This window comes from Miniopterus schreibersii, assembly GCF_964146895.1.
Source record: "Miniopterus schreibersii genome assembly, chromosome: 17".
NCBI classification, from domain to species: Eukaryota; Metazoa; Chordata; class Mammalia; order Chiroptera; family Miniopteridae; genus Miniopterus; species Miniopterus schreibersii.
In genome coordinates this window covers 30,013,782-30,032,435 of record NC_138117.1, presented here as the reverse complement: position 1 = coordinate 30,032,435, position 18,654 = coordinate 30,013,782, and the positions used below count along the sequence as shown (strand labels likewise).

Below are 18,654 nucleotides of genomic sequence, written 5' to 3'. Positions count from 1 at the left end.
ACTTATATACAGATACGCGTAATCCATGGACACAGACAAAAGTGCAGTGAAGGCCTGGGGCGGGGGCAGGTGCGAGGTGGAGGGAGTCAATGGGGGGGAAAGGGGACATCTGTAATACTTTCAACAATAAAGATGAATTTTTTAAACAATAAAAAATCAATAACACATTTTAAAAATAATAAAATAAAAATTCAAAAAAAAAAAGAGAAGGGGGCAGTGCCTTTGGCCAAAGTCCACTGACTTTGCCTGGCTATTTGCTATGAAGATGAGTAAGTGTATTGGAGATTTTCAGAGCTATGGTGCGGAAACCCCACCCCTCTCAGGGACATGAACTTACTGAGAGCTTTGTAAAAGGTGCACACATTTCGTGAGATGCAAGTATTCCATGTGAAAGCGTCTGTTTTGAATTACATGTTTCTGTAACATTAATAGGAGTTATTAGAGGTGTGCTCCTTTCTGAGACCGCACTCTTTAGTGGTGGCTGTTGCATTTATATACCACTGTAGAGATCAGGTGCGTTGTATGAACTATGGTCGTATGAACTATGGTACTCCGGGAGAGTTTCTGGATTGTTATCCCAAGGTAGGATTTAGTGCCTAACTTTCTATATTCTCATCAATGATTGATGTTATTATTTCTGTTGCATTCTCTTTTATTCGCAACAACAGTCACTAAAAATTTCGTGTTTAATTTACTCATAAGTATTGCAGATTATGTGAAAACTTGCTACATCCATGAATAAATCCTATTACAGGTGCATACGCTGCTGAAACAATGTAAATATCTTGCTTCATTAGCAGCGGGTATGGAACTCACTTTTGTGTAGAGAACACTTTACATATAGTATGTACCAGTGAGTGTTAACCAAATAAATAAATATTTGTTTTGCTTGAAATCTGATATCAAGGGGTCATAGGTCTTTGAGCCCAACATTGGTCATTCAGATTTGTTAAGTTGAAAATAACTTTGTTATTGTTCCCCGAGGCTGCCATGAAGACAAGGGTATAGGCAAATGCAGTTTGCTGGCACCTGTAACGGAGAATGTCAGAAAGATGCACAGTTATTATCAAGCAAACAAGAGAGCTGGGTACATAAGAGTGGAATTAGGGAAAGAGGGTTAGAAATTCAGGCCCAGTTAATACGGTGATGTGACACTAGACTGATGATTAACCTCTCCAGATCTACTTTCCTCTCCTATAAAGTGGGCATTATAATAACAGGGGAGATGCCTTAAGAATGGTTTTTAAACATTCTGTGAAATGGCACAGGGCCTGGCACTGTGGAAGTACTCAGCAAACACTACCTGCTATTATTATTAATTTATAGGACATTTTGGTGGCTCTAAGTATTGATTTGCTATTTGAAAAATTCTCGTTTTGGCCTTTACACTAATGCATGATATTTAAAATAAAAAAAAAAACAACACTATTTGATTTTGAGGATTCTCTTAAGAGTCAAAATAGATTCAAATCTGAGAGGAATATCTTTGAAAACAGAGATGTAATTCAGAATATTATGGTTAATAAACTTGTTAAGTACATAAACATTCAACTTGAATAATCTGTTTTTTATGTGGTAGAAATAATCTATAAACAAAGCTTAAAATTAAGGAGGGTTTTCTTTTCAGAGCTGGCATGGGGTTCACATTTTTGAAAAGTTCTGTGGCTACAATGGTGAAAGAGAGAGTTAAGCAACTTACAGCCCAATGGCTATTTAGTGACCAAAATTATGATGTAAGAGCATGGGGGGAAAATTAATTCCATGAAACTAATTTGAGTGTCTAAAGCCAGGCATTTAATTTGTATTGTGGACTATTAAGAGCGCCATGCTTATTTCAAACCTCTAAAAGCTCTGCATCTCACTACTGTGTATGTGTGCATGTGTGTGCGTGAGATCACCAATTGAGAAACATAACAAAAAAGTCCTCTTTTTTCCCCACTCTCATTGCTTGGTTGTAGGAAGAGAAATGGTGCTCTCCTCTCTCACCCTGTGAAGTAAGGCTGCTGTTCCCCTGCAGGAGCAATTATGCATGCACAAGCTGATGCTCCTGGGTTATATAACACAGTCAGGTAACACAGCCCATCGGTTATAAATAGCAAAATCTCTTCCACAGAAGGAAGAATTATAAGTTTTTTGCATTCTTTCATTTTTAAGCGTTCTGCTTCCCTTCAAAGTCAGCTGGTCAGGGCCATTCACTATTTTAAAAAAGGGAAGGTGAAAATCTTTTCTTTCAATACCCACAGGAATCACAAGTATTCCATCCCTTCCTTGTCCTTTGACTTGGGTGACTTGTGCCCTGGGGTGTGACCGCAGGCACCCTTCCTGTTGACAGTTACAAGCAAAACATAGATGCTTGGATGGGCTGGATGCGCAGAGGAGCCAGGGTGTCAGGACGAGGTGGGCGGCCGCAGGGCCGCTGGCTGGACACTTGGGCCAAACAAACTAAAGGGGAGGGAAGGAGCATCCTGTCTTCTGCCACAGTTCACTCGCGAGTGAAATGAATTATATGAGAAATGAATTTAGACCTCCCATCTAACTTCACCTGACATTTCATTACTTGGGACTTTCTAACTGGGACAGACAAAAAAAAAAATTTTCATATTGGATTCCTATTGTTGAAATTAAACCTGATTTTCGCAGTTTATAGCTGTATTTAGTAAACACTGTTTTCCAGAGAATTATGCATTATTTTCTATTCTAATGTTAATGTTAAAAGCACGTCTGACTGCCATCCGTGTGCTGGCACAGGTGCTGTGGGATGCAGTCTGGCCCTGACGCTGGTCTCTGATGGTCTGTGGGCCAAGGGGAGCAGGAACGGAGTGAATCCACAGCGCTGGCTTCCTCACAGAGAACCTCAGGAGAGAAGTGAGGTGCTACACTTTCCAGATCCTTAGACCCCGAATGCCCAAGGTTAAAGGATGCCTGCAGAAGGGAAACCACCACCTGCAAGAAAAGGGGCTGAAGATCCTGCGCTAAGCTTTGTTCATCTTATCTAGTCTTTTCATCAGCAAATTTACTCGGTTGAGTGTATAACTAACATTTCCTGGGTGCCCGCAGGGTGCCTGCAAAAGAGGCATGTCTCAGTGTAGGAACAGAGCAGGAGCAAGCCTGGACTCCCACCCACGACGTGGGGTGCGGTGGGGATTCAGCGCTGCCCAGTGTAACGCGCCGGGCCAAGTCTCGGGAGAGCTGAGCTCTGAATTGCAATTTGATGGGGAGACGTTATATCATAAGCCCATTTCCACTGCACAGAAGAGTTGTTGCTAGATTTTTTAGCAAGATGTATCCTATTTAAACCATTCATACTATCAAACTTTTAGATTGTTTTTGAACTTTTGCTATTATAGAGAACATTGTCATTTAAACGGTAGAAATCAAAAGATTGTCTCAAAGTCCAATAATAATAATTAAAAAAGGTGAAATAAATCATGGCCCGGATGTAACATAGGGGATTACCTAATATTAAAATGATTCTTGCGAAAAGGAAAGCAAAAACTGTATCATACACGCGCATTTATATATTAGGAGCTCAACAACATAAAATTTTGTATGCATTTGAAAACATCAAGGCAACTTTACCAAAATTTCATCGCCGGTTAATTCTGTATGTGGGGTTATAGGTGATTACGAAGGATTTTTCTTCCTATTCTTTGCTTTTTAAAGTTTTCCCCTAAAGATCACGTTTTATTTTAGAATCAGAGAATATCTATATGCTTAAAGTTTCAAAAAAATTGAACTTTAGATAAAAAATAAACACTTTTTTATAGCTAGAAAAGATAGTTCTAGTTTCTTTACCCTCTTGATGATTTTTATTAATTTAAACAGGCACCAAGATTATCAACAATACTAGCATTGCGTCAAAATGAAAGAAAAAATATTACCTGATTTAATAAGTAAAAAAATACCTCATTGCTCTTTTAATTTACACTTCTTTGACAAGAGGATACCATGATTATTTTTCCCCATTTGATTTCTAGTTTCTAAAGGTATTTCCTTTTGTCTAGATTACATATAATGTCCTTTGAAAATTTCTCAGTTATTTTGTTCCCTTTATAAAAATTCTTTTTTGGGAAGGACTTTCCTTTTATATATTTTATTAATTTATTAATTTTTAGAGAGAGAGGAAGAGAGCCTGGGGGCTGGGTTTGTTGTTCCACTTACTCATGCATTCATTGGTTGATTCTTGTATGTGCCCTGACTGGGGATCCAACCCAAAACCTTGGTGTATCAGATGATACTCTAATCAACTGAGCCACAAGCCAGGGCCGTAAGAATTCTTTATATAACATTAACATTTGTGGCAGACATTCTCTTTGGCTGCTTTCTTTTTATTTTGTTGTTTACTCTTCAGCAGTTATAAATGGCCAAATTTATAAATATTTTCTTTTGTGACTTTATCATTTTAAATTATAAAAAAGTTTTTAGTCTTCCAGAGTTCTATAAATATTAAATTATATAGTAGTTTTGCAATTGTTGGGCTAGTTTACTATAGTTTTAATTGAACATTTAAAGTGAACATTTATAGAGTACTGCTTGTTGGAGATATATATATATATATATATATAAAATCTCCAAATATATATATATAAAATCTCCAAATATATATATATACATACATATATATATATAAAATCTCCAAATGGCCCTTGACAGAAAAAGGTTCCCCACCCCTGCTTATGGGATACCTGGCTTAGGCAGGGCAAGCAGCAGCTGCAAACTCTATCTTCATGTGAGCACCACTACATAAACCTAATCATGAGACAGAGGGATGGAGCCCAGTTGATCCAGACCATAAGGCCCACCTTCTAAGTCAATGGGAGCGAAGAGGAAGATGGAAATTGGATCTCGAGGGGCAAAAAGACGAACAGAATTCTCAAAAAATATTTGTTAAATAAAACAATGGTTGAGTCTGAAACCCTAAATCATTTCAAAGACAAAAGGGCACATCACAGACTTGGAGTGTGATGGAAAAATGAAGATCAGTAGGATAGGAGAAGGTAATTAGGGAAAGACTTATCTGTTAAAGATAGGAAAGAATGTATAAATTAAAAGGCAGCGAGGAGGAAACTTGAAAAGAGAAAAAGCAAAAAGGAAGCCTTTGAATAAAAGCAAGTGTATACTTTAATAATAATAAACATAAATTAAGTGTGGACCTTAAAATGAATATATCATGCTATGCTATGCTATGCTATGCTATACATTATATTATACTAGTAACCCTATTATTGTGACTGCTGAAGGATGATTCATCTTTGAAGCTTAACATAATTCCAATCAGAATGTTGTTTTTTGTGTTCTTGGCTGAAAGCACAGTTTATGTTCCATATCAATAGTCTTCAAAAGTAGAGAAAAATTTTGAATGAGAATTTGGAACCTGAATTCCGTTTTGCGTTTCGTGCGAATGCACTTGTTGCAGCACTCACATGAGATAGGTAGGTACCCACGACACTGAACAATACAAGTTGAGAAAGCTCAGCTTTCTAAGTGGTTCCAACATGAAGAGTTTTCTTAATCGGTGAAGTAAAGGTTTTACTAATTAAATTGTTTTGTATCTACAGTATTTATAAAAGGGAGATTAAAGTCCATTTATTTCTGCCTGTATATTTGATCACATAAATGTTAGTCTAACTGGCCAATTTCACAAGTCGATATAAAATCCAGGCCTTCTCCTCCTTGCTGTGGGCTACACAAAAGTAAAGATGTAGAAGACCCTGACCTCACGTCACTTCCAATCCAGCAGAAAATGGAGAAGGGAGAAAATGCATTTTATATATTATGCAAATGCAGAGGCAGAACTGGGAATAAGCCAATGAGGTATTTTGAGAAAAGTTTTATTACTTTGATCTGAGGGGGAGTTTTCCTGAAGGTTGTGGCATTTGAGCTGACTTATGAGACAAGACAAGACTTTGATAGTTAGAAAAGGGAGAACAGAAAGGCTTCTTATATAACTGAGAATAACAATAATATTTACTGAGAATTTACTGAGTGCTTACTGTACATAGGATATTAAATACCTAAATCCTATCTATGCAATTCACTAGTTAAATATTACTCAGTTTTACATTGAAATGAATCATTGACTACATACAGCTTCATGGATACTTCAGGTCTGCATTTAACAACATATTTTCCAAAATAGCAAACATATTTTAGGCAGGTGGTAGAGTTTTTATTCTAATTATAATGAAATTTCATTTTATTTCACATTTAAGTGAGAATTATGCTTCACTGGTGATTTTTTAAAGTTGCTCATTTAATTTCTTTCTTTTTGTGGTAAGTTTATTTTTCCTAGTGTTATCAAAAGACTAGCAGAACTTAGCATATAAGGCAAAAAATACTTTTAATACAGATTCCAAAATGATAACTTATCTATAAAGGTAAATTTAGTTTTGCATGGTCTTGGTGCAGTATTCAAATAAGATAAATATCTATGTTGTAAAATATAAGTTGACTAGCTGAGCTTGCTGGAGGAGGCAGCTTATATTTCACAAGAATTCATGCAACTAATTGCTAATAGGCATCAAGACATTTTTTCTTGAACGCTGTTAAAAAACAAAAGGCAAAAACATTATAAAAATGTTGGAAACTTTTCAGAGAAATTTACCTAAGGAGACAAAGAAGTTAGCTGCCATGAAGGAGGAGGGCTGGATACCCTTATTTCAAAAGACAGGTTACCTGCCATTTGGTGGGCAGATCTTTTTGTTTTTTAAATCTTTTCCCCCCAATAGCCAAAATACCTATTTCATATTTCATTATTTCATAATTCATTGTATTTAGTTTCATGTGATAAGTATTTATCAAGCATGGAAAAATGTAAACATTTACAATGTGTTCAGGCAGATGTGACCTTTTTTAAAAAAACCAAGTTAACAACATTCTCAATAGATAGAAATGACAGACTTTATGCTTATAATAAAATTAGTTAAATGAAGTGGTCCATGAGCACAGCTAAATTATCTTTAAGTATGAAGATTAAGCAAAAACATGAATCACAAAATAAACTGTCATGGAAATTTCTGATTATATTCTGCTAAAAGGGATAGTATTTATTTAAAAAAAGGGGGGAATTTTCATGAATCAATGCATCTGGAAAATAAAAGTAAAGATTCTGCTTTCCCAATTTTAAAAACCACATATAACTAAATTTAACAAAAGTATAATTCCTCAGCATGAAAGTATGTTGTTTAAAAGGAAGTGTGGGGTAAACTGTATTGATAGTAACATGTGATCTACTACATGTTAAAATTTTTACCTGTATCAAATGTAGCTCTTTTGATGCAAACTAACTCTGGTGTCGAGTTTAGATATCAACTGAATAAATATTTCCAGAGAGGCCTCGGGGGAAATGATTAGCAAAAAGTACAGCTATGGGAGGAAAACTGGAGGTGTCCGGCTGGAGAAGGACAGACATATTCTGTGAACCAGCAAAAGGGCTGGCAGATGTTTTCTGTCCCTCTGATTACCCAAAGGTAACCTGCAATATTTTCACTAAGGGACAATTATTGTTGATGGAATTTTTGGTTAAAGGAAAATTATGGTGCATCGTGACTTATACTGAAATCTCATCCTCACTGTGTGGGTTTAAATATTTCAACTGGGTTGAGTCAACTGAAGCCCATGCGAGAATGTTCTAATGGGGGAGATCTCTGATCTAGAGATCTATGTGGATGTGTTATGAATGCCATAAAGTCCTGGGCGGATTTTGACAGGCTTTTATATCCATGAAAAGAAATAAAAAATTCATAATCTGATGATAAGACTCCTATAATAATTTTTGAATAATTACCCTACCTAAGAGCAAATAAGATCCTACTAGAGCGGTTTTACTGATTGGCTCAGCCCAGAGGATCTGATCAATACCGGGAGAGAACCCTGTTTTCCTTGCTCATAGGCTTCCCCCTTTTGTCCTGATGTAAATCACTCCCAGTGTTGTGAAGGCCATTGGGGGTGGGCCAAGGGTGGATGTTTCATTTGTCGTGGGAAACAAAATATGTGCTTGCGGACCGTCTGACAGCCTCTCGGTGCGGACGGCGGGGCTAATGATCTGACGCATGGACATGAGCAAGTGGCTCCTTAATTGTCCACCCAGCTGGTCCTCTCGGAATTTTCCCAGCTTTTGTGCGTTTGATCACAAGTGAAAAATGAAAGTACCATGAGAGAGGAATTACAGAGCAGTCAGTTGCTAATACGCTAGGCCCAGTTTCAATATGTACACGTACTTAAAAAGGAGCAGAAAAGAGCAACTGAGAAGTTTTCTATAAGCTAATGAGGGAAACAAGAACGGGGTCAAGGGACAAGGAGCTGTTGGATAGTAGCACGTTAGTGTCAAAAGCTCACCACGAAAATGGGACAAGTGCAATAGTAGGAAGGGAAAGAGGGCGAAGCAAACAGTAGTGTCTGTATATTTACCTTCAAGGTGGTGGTCAAAATGTATAGACCCTATAATCTAAACATTGGGTCAACACTGGAAAGCTTTTTTTTTTTTTTTGCGATTGAAGATTTTTAATTAATTTCTGCTGTTTATATGCTTGTTGTCATGAGACAATATTTACATTATACTTAGAAAAGAAACCAAATGTAGATATTTATGCTCTTTTGATTGTATTCAAAGAGACAAAACCATACCAGCATTTCTATGTGACTCACATGCAAAATGGAATACATTTATCTCTGTGGTCTACTGATGGGAAATAAAATCAGATATTTCACTTCTAACTTCATTAAGCAAAAGAAAAATCAGTTGTGATTCCAAGAAGAAATGAACTCGGTAAGGAAATATTTGTTTTACAATTTTCAGAAAGAATTATCAATGCATGCCATAAAAAATATCCAATGCCGAAGCATATTCTTTATTTGTTTTGCTTTGTTTTTAGCAAAATCAAAACTGGCACATAAAGGGACATATTCATATTTGAGAAATATGCAATTATATGAATATTTAAATTTCCTTCTGTGTACATAAAAAATAAGTTCAGGTGTCATTGAAAAACATTATCTCTTGTAATTTGAGCCCTACATTGTTAAGCTGTCAACTTCTTGATGACCAAAAAGATACTTGGTCTTTCCTGTGGTTTTTAAAAAAACTTACTTGATCTTGTTCTTTTAAAAACCATTTTTTATTCTATTATTTTATTTTATTTTACTTTACTTTATATTTTATTTTCTTTTCCCCATCACTATTTATCCCCTCTATGCCCTCTTCTACCTCCACCCACCCTCCTCTCCCCCTCACAATCACCACACTTCTGTCCATGTCCGTGGGTTCTCCCTCTTTTTTTTTTTTCTTTTTGGCTCAATCCCTCCACCCCCCTAACAAGGTCGTAGATAGATGCAACCTTAGTTCATTTGTTCTGTTCATTTTCATTTCTAAACTTAAATTCTGTAATCTAAAAAGTATACGGCGACTTGTGAAGGTTTTTTTTGGTTCCTGTTTTTAGATTTGCTTTGATGGGACTGGGGTCTTTTGTGACAAGATGACCATAAATATGCATTCATTTAATTACTACAATTGTTTGATTAAATATTTGATGTCAGGGGGATTGAGAAGTCAGCCACAGGAGTTTTCTATTAAAACAAATTTCAGACAAAATGCTGCTCCTATTTGCTTCTGCCAGTCAATGGCAGGGGAAATTTAAAGTCTTTCAGACATTGGGACACAAAATAAAAATGTCAGTTCTACCCTCAGATGTTTCCAAATGGCTGTATGTTAGACATTGGAGATAAAGCCTTTATATACATCCTCATTAAAAAAAAAAAAAAAAAAAAAAGTTTACTTTGGATGGCAAGTCTAGAAACTGAGCCTTGCTGAGGACTGTGAGTCTAAAGGCGCATCCACACAGTGCTGCTTAGAATTTCTGCATTTCATGTTTTGGGTTGGGTAACTGAAATCATTAACATAGAAGTTCTTTACATCTACCTTCGGCACAAAGGTTTTGTAAACTGATTTTTAAGAAAGAGTTGGGACCGTAAAAAGGAGAAATAAAATACATTGTTTAGTATGCATGTTTGACACTCAGGTTTATTGATATGTTCTGCTTTATGAATACTATATGACAAATGACAGAGGAGAGATTGCACGTCACTATCTCTGTTCTATCTATGTACTGCCAGTGGGCAAAGATTTCTCATTTCATACATCATTTACAACTTCCTACAGTAATTTTACACAGCTCATATCCTGGGAACCAGGCGTAGCAATTATCTATACGCATATATGCAAGCAGGCATCCTGAACCATGCTGTTCTAAGGAGAGTTCCAAGGTTCACACACTCCAACCAACACAAGTTGGCAAAAGCCAGGAAGTTGGCCAATTAAAAAAACTTTCCTGTTTTAACTGATGCCCCGGTGTTACCTCTGAAACAGGCTGTTTCAGGAGGTCTTCTTTTACACTAGTGTTTATAAGAATAAAATAAGATTTTCAGCTTTCTCAAATGCCTTTGTGTTCCAAAGTTCAAGTAAGAAAAAAAGCCTATGTCTTTTTCTGTTCACTTTCACTCTTTTGCTTCTCAATAGATGAAGAAAAATACAATACTGCATTCCAGAATGGATAAAGAAACCTAAAAATACAGATTTTCAATTTTAAGTGGGAGTAAATAGTGAAGCTTAACAATATTTTGTTATTTTGGACTTTCTGAGGTTATGTAACGTTATCATAGTTTTCCTGCCTTTTCTTATACAACACACATAACTTTTAGAAAGATTGTAAATTTCTAAATTTATACATATTTGACAACTTCTAGAAATAAATTTTGGACTTTCATGAGTTACCAATAACCCACGATTAATATTTAATTTTTTAATTTCTTTTGTTAAATTTTATTATTTTTCATCCACAATATGGGTAACTACATGTATTAGTTTTCTATCATTGTGTAAGAAATTACTCTAAAAGCAGTAGCTTAAAACAACAGATGTTTGCTATTTAACAATTTTTGTGGATCAGGAATCTCAGCACAGATTAGCTGTGTCTTCTGAAAGGCTGTGGTCAAGGCATTGGTCAAGGTCCAGTTCCTATCCGAATACTCAGCTGGGGAAGGAACCATTCACAGATTCCCTGGGGTTCCTGCCATCGTTCATTTCCTTGCAGTTGTAGGACTGAGGGCCTCATTTTCTTGCTGGAGATCAACTGGAGGTCCTTGCAGTTGCAGACTATCACAGACTGGATGCTCCCCTCAGTTCGTAGAGGCTGCCCTCGGTTTTTTACCATGCGGGCCTTCCATCATGACTGCTTGCTTCCTCAAAGTCAGCAAGAACAAGAGACTCCTGCCAAATGGAAGTTATGGTTGTATGTGATGCAATCATGTCATCACATACATGTAATTAGTAGGTAACATCCCTTTTCCTTTGCCATATTCTATTAGTTCAAAGCAAGTCACAGGTCTCATCCACACTCAAGGAAAGGGGGTCACACAAGGTCATGGATATCAGGAGGTAGGAAAGATAGGGGACACGTTAAGAGCCTATCTACATAAACCTAGCAATCTAGGTATTGGCAATTAATTTTCAAATTAATAGATAAACAAAAATAAAAAACAGTAGGGCATAATTCAAATATTATTGCTTGGAAATTAGGAAATCTGCTATTAGCAGGTTGTATGGCACTCAGTAACCTGAGTCACCTCTCTGGACCCAGAAGTGATTGGGTCCACATCTCCAAATGGAGGGGATTGGACTAGATTGATCGATAAACTTTCCAGCTCCAGACTTCTATGAGGCCTAGAATACTTGAAATATATAGAATTGTTCAATGAACAAAATGCTTTACTTGTTACCCCCGACATTTTTTCCTGAAGTTTAAGTCTTCTTAATGGCTTATATGACAGAGGCTAAATTTATTGGGATTTCAGTTTAATTTAAATGCATTTTTGTTTGAATGTCTACTCTAAACCTGTTGCTGAAAGTAGAAGAGTTAAGGTGGGTTGTATAGTAAGATAACTGAGGTCAAGTTCCAGTTCTTCCTCTCATCAACTGAGTGACACTGTGCAAAATATTTAATATCTCTTCATTGGGAACATGAAATGGTAATAATACCCAACTTATAACATTGTTGCCTCACAAATGTAAATTATTTCATAAATATTAGCTATTATAGATTTTATTATAACTATATAATGTGTCATTATGTTATGCAAGGAAAAGACATACAAGGAACACTGCCTTCGAAAAACTCACAGAAATGGTACTTTACTGAAATATTTCTCTTGTAGGTAGAATATGTCATTAAAAAAATGTTTTATTTCCCTTGAGATTTATCGGTAACCAGGATATAGTTGAAGTTCCTGTTGAACTTGATAAATATGGTTATATTAATAATTGAATAATTTCTGTTGGATCTTATCCAACATTCCCAGAAAGAACAAACTAGGGCAAGTTGTTTTAAATGTAAAAATAATATCTGCTTAATGAAATGTTCATTTTGATTTTTTATATTCTGTTCTTTTGTGAGCAGATTTCCAGGTACAACACTTCATGGTTATTAATAAATGGGTCAAACATAAATTATGCATTAAGAAATAATGAAAGACAAAAGTAGTAAGCGTTCTTTTTGTTGGTTAGAGGAAACAGTTTCACTGTCTGACATTGAAGACAATACAGTCAGTATAATTTCATAGAATGACAAGCAGCCAGACTCACACCCCACCTTATCTTTCAAATTCTCTTTTGTTCTCTACACAGGAAAATCACACGGAATGAGAAATAACCATGGAGGGACAACCATTTTGCTCTGGAGGATAATCTTTGCCCATACACCTTTTTCTTAAGCTGTATTTACAACACGGTCTTAGGTTTTCTGTCTTTGAACTTCTCCTATGACATGGGGGGAAATTCAGAAGACCAAAAGCTACAAAAGTCAGATACTGAAAAACTCCAATGAAAATGGGCACCTGACGACACATAACACGAACATAACAAAGCCTGGCAAATGTTGATGTGTCTCATGAATATGTGGATGCCTTCGGAGGGAACTGGATCGACGAGATGGATGAAAGTACATATGCTGATGAATCTCTCTTTACTTTTAACTTCAAGGAGAGAAAAGGAGATGAGAAGAGAAACACTATCCTATAGTGCATTCTTAGTTTGGTGAAAACCACACCAAATACTTTTGAGGATGCACCACACTCTGAAACAGTACTTTTTCTTTACTTATTTCCATCTCTATTGCATCTCCCCATTTAGAATGTTGGATCCAAGATGGCAAGGATTTTGTATGTTTTGTTTTTCATTTTAACTAATTTCCTACAATTGTGCAAGGCCATTGTAGGTGCTCAATAAAATCTTGCGCAGTGAATGAATGAAGAGTCAAGAGGTTTCGATTCTAGTTTTCCTTGCAAATAAATAGCTGGGAAACCTTATGATAATCACTTAACTTCTTGGAGGCTCAATTTCTTGACTCTTAAAATGATGGAGTAGACTAAATGGCTAATGTTTCTTTTAGCATTAATAGTCACTGATGACATGCAAGTTTCTAGGGTTCCTATAGTAACCAACTAATGTTTTTCTTCTTTCTTTTTATTAAATTTCTTGGGGTGACACTGGTAAGATTATATAGGTTTCAAGTGTACAAGTCTATGATACACGATTTACATATTGCATTGTGTGCCCACCACCCAAAGTCAAATCTTCCATCACCATTTATTTGACCCCTTTGACCATTACCATCCCTCCATGCCCCTTCCCTCTGGTAACCATCATAATGTTCTCTGTGTCTATGAGTTTTTCTTGTTTGTTCATTTGTTGCTTTCAGTTTTATATCCCACATATGAGTGAGATCATATGGGTCTTGACTTTCTCTGACTAATATTGCTTAGCATGATATTCTCAAGATCCATCCATGTTGTTACAAATGGCAGTATTTCATCTTTTCTTATGGCTGAGTAGTAGTCCATGGTGTACATGTCCCGCACCTTCTTTATCCAGCCCTCTACTGAAGGACACGTTGGTTGTCTCCATGTCTTGGCCACTGTGAATAAAGCTGCAGTGAACACAGGGGTGCATATATCTTTGAGAATAAATGTTTTCAAATTTTTTGAGTAGATACCAGGAGAGGGGTTGCTGGGTCATATGGTAGCTCTATTCTTAGTTTTCTGAGGAACCTCCATGGTGTTTTCCAGAATGGCTGTACCAGTTTGCATTACCACCCGTAGTGAATTAGGATAACCAACTAATACTAAATTTTTACAGGAAACTTCACTTATGTAATAGACTGTATTTGACCAAAGTTTTTATTTCAGAAACATTTCTCCAAGATGAAATTATTTATGATGTTAATTATCAGTGCTCTCATTAGGTCTGCTTTTTATTCCTGATTAAACTCTGTGTGTGTGTGTGTGTGTGTGTGTGTGTGTGTGTGTGTTGTGTCTGAAGTATATTTTTTGGTTATTTAGATTCCCAAATAAGGTGAAATAAAAGATTCTCCTAAGTTTACACTGGGGATTTTTTTTCTTTTTTTAATTTTTAAATTTTATTTTTGTTTAAAATATTACAGATTTCCCTTTTTCTCCCTAATAACCTGTTCCACCTATCCCAGTCCCCTCCCCAGTCCCTCTCCCCATCATTGTCCATGTCCTTGGGCTGTGCATATATGCATATAAATTCTTTGGTTACTCTCTCCCCCTCCACCCAACCTGCCCTCCTCCATCCCTTTGACATTTGTCAGTCAGGATTCTTTTTAAATATTTTTATGTTAACTTTTTAAATGGTAAATTTCAAGGTAAGCTTTTTAAATGGTAAATTTCTAGTAAATTTCTAGGTAAATTTCTAGGAAATTCTAAATATGAATAGATCTATTTGATAGAGAAAAGAGAATTGAGTTGCTTCCAAATTTAGTAGTGCCCTGAACACCTGGAAGAGTTGACTCTAAAGGAATCTTTATTTATCTTTTTTATGTATTCTGTGTAGAGAATGCAAATTCATTATTATACTAAACACGTTTTGAATGGATTGGTCAACTGATTATAACTTCACCAAGTAGTCAGGTGACTGAGTTCCCAATTGTGAGAAGGTATTGCTGATAGCAGTACCTTTTGCCCCTTTTGAGTATGTTTTAATTTTTAATTGTCCATCTATTTCTCTTAATAAGGTCAATACATAGAATTCCAAATACATTTCGCTTCAAATATAAACACTTAAATATGATTACAAATATATTTAATTTTAAGATTTATCATAATGAAATATTTTCAAAGATTTCGCTGTTGTAATTATAAATAGAAAAGTGAAAAATGAATAAGCACTAGGGGGTAAAGAATGCTACAACACTCATATTTAAAGAATATGATTGTATTTGTATTTTAAAACTATGTCCTTTATTTAGTTGAATTGACTTGCTAATTAAATCTCACATGCTACTAAGCATTGTTTGCAGATTTCTAACTTCTGGGTAAATGTATGTATAGAAAATGCGGGCTTATAAAACTTGGAAAACATTTATATTAATCATTTTTATTGACATGTCTTCCCTCTAGACCATTAGAAAGTAAAGGTGGTCAAAACTAAAGCTCCAAAGAGGAAAAATGAAACCAGTAAACTCTACTGACGTTTAGCTTCCCTGAGAACTTCAGCATATGAGTTGCCCATACAGGTTCCATTAAAGTTAATGGGAGTCGTGTGACTAATTCTCTCTGTAGGGTACTAAAAATGTACCCTGCAGTATTAAAAAGTCTGAACCTAATTTTTACTTTCTCTTAACTTTGATTATGTTACACTAAAGATAGATACTCTCATTATCACACACATATATAGTAAATTTTATATAAAGATTTGAAAATAATCTATTTGGGGGAAAGGTTGAATTTATATGGGTCAGAGTAGAATTTTAATTAGTGTTGCAAATAAGAGTACTGCTTTCATTATCATGATAAAACAAGCATGAGGATCTGTAATTTAGCCTCTAGCTATACAAATGAGAACTTAAACCTAGATGAATTCAATAAATGAAACATTTTCAGAACGCTTACTTAAAATCAGGTCTACTTTTTAATCAGTCATGTTTTAAGTGAATGCTTATTAATAGACCATTAATAAAACATGCTTATGGAATGAGATTTCAGGAAAGAGGTGAGATGGATAAAAAGCAAAGAAAGTCAAAGATCTAATGGATAATTTTTCATTTTGTTTCAACAATGTGGTCTTAGTAAGTTACATATTTATTTCATATTTGAAAGTGAATTCTAAATCTTTTTTAAACTACACATGAAGATAAAACACTACAGATCATTTTGCCTGTGAATTCATGACCCTTTTATGCTGCCCGAGTTCCCTATTCTTTGGACATTCAGACTAAAACCTTATCTTATAGTTTTCCCTTTAAATAATTTCTGCCTGACTTCTATCACTACCTGGGGGAATGAAGTTATAAGGTTTTATTTTATTTTAATTGAACTTATTGGAGGGACATTGGTTAATAAAATTATATAGTATTCAGGTGTACAATTCTGATACAGAATCTCTATATTGTGTGTTTACCACCCAAAGTCAAGTCTCCTTCCATCACCATTCACCCCCCATTTACCCTCTATCCCCTTTCTCTCTGGTGATTACCAGACTGTTTTTAACGAATGCAAAAAGAAAAGAAAAACTGTACACATGAATAAATAACCCCACCATCCATTTTTCTCTGAAAACAGCAGCTATGCTGCAATAAAGGGACATGAGCAAATTATTTCCTAAGCACAAGGAACATGAGGGAATGGCAGGCCATGGTGCGGAACAGTAAATAGAACAGAACTCTCCCGAAGAGACTCTGGAATTTAGCTTGGATGGCCTTCCAGAAGGCAGAATTCTTACCCAACACCAACATAAACCACATTTAGGACTGATCTTTTTATGTTATACATCTACCTTCTTCTCTGGATTTTTATCACAAGATTCTCTGTGTCTAAATTACAAGAGAATCTCATGAGTTTTGGAGGTTTGGGAGAACAGTTACTATTACAAATAAATTCCGTATCTCCAAGTTATTGAGCCTCGGCCAGACACTTAGCTGTTGAACCCCATCAGGCTTCTCGAGTCCTTCTAGCTCCAGATCCCACTGCTTGGAGTCTGAGTTGAAGCTTGCAATGGGTTCAGTTTTGTGCTACAACTTGCTTCCCTGATCTGCAGGCTCACCACTGGAAGGTGGGAGCTTCCAAACTACAGGAGGCCCTTTGGCCCATTGGATTCCAGATTTTCAGGCTGATTTGTGGCACAAACCTCACAGAGACAGAGGCAGAAGTCTTTTTCCAGCCCTCATTACTTATAAGTCATTTATAATATGTGAGCATGGAAAAGTTAGCTCTTGCTTCCTGGAGACACAGCAGCCTGGGTTCTACCAATAGCTAACACACCACAAGGCTCTCTTAGGTTTAGCATGTTTCCCATCTGAATCATTCTGATTCTTGAGCTGACTTGACAAGGTACCACTCTTTCTCCCCTTTGAAGGACATAATAGGTGTACTTTGGATTAAAAATAATTATTCCATATAAATATCTTTCTTTCTTTGAATTTTGAAAAGAATGAAAATCGTCAGATTTAGTAATGCCCTTTGAGATAACTGGAACTACTCTGGGATGCTAAGATTACTTGTCACTACTTAAAAGCAATGTTATTGGTGTACTTGTACTTTGTGACTTTATAAGAACAACAGGCGGAGTTGAGAATCTGCAGCGAGCTGAAATGTCACACCTGCCCTGTGCGTGTTGGGGATTAGCAGAAGGACCTATCCTTTCTCATGAGGACAGTGTCATTCCTGCAGATTTTGGGTCTGGTCCCCTTCTTGTCATCCCTCCACTTCTGCTTCCCATTCTGATGCACATCCACCTGAGCCTGCTTGGGTTCACGGTCACTTGGTTCTTCCTTCATATCAAGCTGGTAGAGTCCCCCTCCCTTCCTCACACAGCATCCAAATTGTACCGAGATTCTTTCTTCAGGAGCCTCTTTCCTTACTTGTAAGCACCCTATGGGTAGGGACCATGTTTCACCCATGTTTACAAACTTAACTGAGCAGAATAGCATGGGATACATGCTTCCAGAAGGTTCTCAATCTTGCAATCTATAATTGCCACACACTGAATTTTTAAATAGACCTGCTTTGCATGACAAAGCCTCTGTCAAGGATAGTCATTCAGATCCTCTCTCTCTGCCCCAATTTGCTATTCTCTAATTCTATGCCGAGGTTGTCTTTCTGGCCCTATTTTAAGACAATGTTCTGTGCTGAAACCTTCTGCAGCACGTGGTCTCCAAGGTGTCCGCAGCTGGTGGACGTCTCTGCATTTCCTCTACCCTGAGTGCCTGTTCCAAGTCCCTTAAGGGGGTGGAAGCCAGAGGCCCTGGCACAAAGAGCTGCCTTTGCAGCCTTCCCCGTGGCAGGGCTGCCGGGCTGCATCTCCACATGCTGTGTGGTGTTTCAGTTCACCCCAATTTGCCCTTTGGGAACTGCTGTGAAAACTCCTTTTGTACAGTAAATCATGACAGCATTTGGCCTTCATTTAGGGGTGAATGCACGGTTTATATATTAAAGCCATTTCTTTTTTTCCTTTAGAAATACCATGTGGCATCAATTTGTTTGTAAGCACAAATCAAATGGCGGTTTGGGATACTCCAGATGATGCAGAAGACGCTGTATTAAGTTTTTCAAGGGCATCGAGCAGTGAAACCCTAACATGGGGAAAAA

General features: G+C 36.5%; 1 long non-coding RNA gene across 1 annotated transcript in view; it reads left to right on the top strand.

The window, feature by feature from the left end:
- The window catches only part of LOC308547025, a 38,476-nt gene extending 22,433 nt beyond the window's left edge, over positions 1-16,043 (top strand). The window contains exons 2-3 of the long non-coding RNA XR_013997428.1: positions 12,677-14,714; positions 14,754-16,043. This is a non-coding gene — a long non-coding RNA (uncharacterized lncRNA). The remainder of the gene's footprint in view (positions 1-12,676; positions 14,715-14,753) is intronic.
- Positions 16,044-18,654: the final 2,611 nt, after the last annotated feature.